General features: G+C 34.7%; 1 protein-coding gene across 1 annotated transcript in view; it reads left to right on the top strand.

Moving 5' to 3' along the window:
* LOC102208821 (claudin-6-like) overlaps positions 1-2,171 on the top strand; it is a 4,771-nt gene that overhangs the window by 1,101 nt on the left and 1,499 nt on the right. The gene's annotated exons all lie outside the window — the stretch shown is intronic.

Raw genomic sequence — 2,171 nt, 5'->3', positions numbered from 1 at the left:
TGGCAGTTATTTCATGATTCAGGTTTTAAAGAACTAATTAATCCTAATTTGAACAAGCTGCTAAGGAAATGGATAGAAGGGCTTTTTAAAAGAGTAGAAAGTGAAATGAGTTGTGGGTGGATTGCAGATGTTTACTAATGCATGTGACTTACATTTGTCAGATTCCAATCAGCCTCTGCTTGTGTTTGTGCGTGTGTGTGGGGGCTGTCTGTGTACAGAAGACCAGTGTGCATATTGTAGCTGTGTGAGCTGGTGTTTGCACTGAAAATATGTGTGGGCAGTTGGAGCAATGCCATTTACTTTTAACACACACAAAGAAATTGTTACATTTCATTTTAGTCTACTATTATTAGATATACATTTTATAGCTTGATGACAGTTGGGACTTTTTCCACTAGTAATAATTATTGATCTAAATGTTATTTCCAGTAAACACAGTTTTTCTATTTTAGTGTAATAAAACAAATACATTTTTACTTGTGTTTTTTCTGATTGTGTTTTAATACTGCATTTTTTTTCTGTCAAGTCAGCAAATGCAATGAATATAATACAATATACTTTACTAAGAATTGTTTTATTCCTATTGTTTTTAATTAATTATTTTATTTGGATTGTAATGACCTATGCACAACAATAAATGTGTTTGCCATCACAACAGCTGTTTGTCCTGTTCATATTTGATGTCTAATGAAACTGAGTAAACATGTATTGAATGTAACCATCCCAGAAAAAGACGTTCACAAAATTCTATTCCCAGTGCTCTTTATTGTCAAGACTTTACCACACATTGAACATTTCCTAATCTAATAAAAAAAATCCAAGCTGGGTTTGCTTTAAAAAAATGGCCTCAAGAGCAACACACATTCTCGCTGAAGGACAGCTGCAATGATATGTTAATGATTACCTCACGTGTCACCGATTATGAACACAGAACAAAATTTGTCCTTTGAGGTCTTTTCAGTCTGAACTTGAACGTTATGCAGAATCTAGATTATCATTTAAGCATTCGACTCACATTGTTCTTGTTAACCATTTCCCGTTTACTGCATGTTTGTTCTACCGTGTGTGTGTGTGTGTGTGTGTGTGTGTGTGTGTGTGTGTGTGTGTGTGTGTGTTTTTAACCATACAGAGTATGAGTAAGAGAAGAATGAAATGAACAGTGAGTCAAACGCTGCTGGATCTTAAAGCACTTTGAGTAGTAATAGCACCCAAAAAACACAAGGGGGCAGTAAACTGTAAGGAAACAATGCAACAACCTTTATATATTACTTTTGGGACCGGTTTAGGTGTCATTATGTGTTATGTGATCATTGTTTAGTTTTACATCAGAAAGAAACAAAGCACACATCACCTGAGAAGATGTGTCTCTATGTAGTGTTTCCTTTATGCTGCCCTCACAGCAACATATTGAACTTTTGTTAAAAAGTTTTTTTTTAAAGGTAGGCCTCTTTTGTGCAATTGGGCAATATATTGACGAGGAGTTCTTCTTTTGGGAATGGAACAAACAGTGAGTTTATTTTCAGTCACCCTTATCGCTTTTGTTTTGACACAACATAATTCACAGTCTAATTATTTCCAAGCACCCTCAGCTGCAATATGGTACAATTTGTCAGAGGAAAAATTGTATATAATGTGATCAGCTTCATGAGATGTGCTCTTTTTATTGATCACTAAGCAATCTACATGTCAAATTCAGTTAAGGTGAAATGTAAACATAAAAAATGTCATTTTAAAACTGAAAACTACCTGAATTCTAGTCAACTTTTTTCACACCTTTCTTAAGCTTCTTTTCTCTTGAGACTAGAAGAATAAGTTCTCTGCTGAACTCGGGGTCAGCTCTGGAGCCTCAGCATAAAAAGTTAAACATCAAGCTGCAAAGCTAGAGTGGCCTCAGTCATGATTACCTCTCCACAGGTAATTCATTAAGAGTGTTCTCACCAGTGAATTTGACAACAACACGCTAAATGCAAGGAAATCTTTACAATTAGTCATTAAATAGCATGTAGCATGTGTGGTTGTCTTTCTATGTTATGGACTGTTATGGACTCAAAGCATGTACAACCCTGTCTGTCAAGAGATTTTTGTTTTTATATAATTTGATCAGCTTCATGAAATGTGTTTTTCTGTTGTTTAAGCAATCTAAATGTCTATGTGACTTTTTCACCTAATAA

This window comes from Pundamilia nyererei, unplaced genomic scaffold, assembly GCF_000239375.1.
Source record: "Pundamilia nyererei isolate P.nyererei 1_Seehausen unplaced genomic scaffold, PunNye1.0 scaffold00134, whole genome shotgun sequence".
NCBI lineage: Eukaryota > Metazoa > Chordata > Actinopteri > Cichliformes > Cichlidae > Pundamilia > Pundamilia nyererei.
This window is presented reverse-complemented; position numbering and strand designations above follow the sequence as displayed.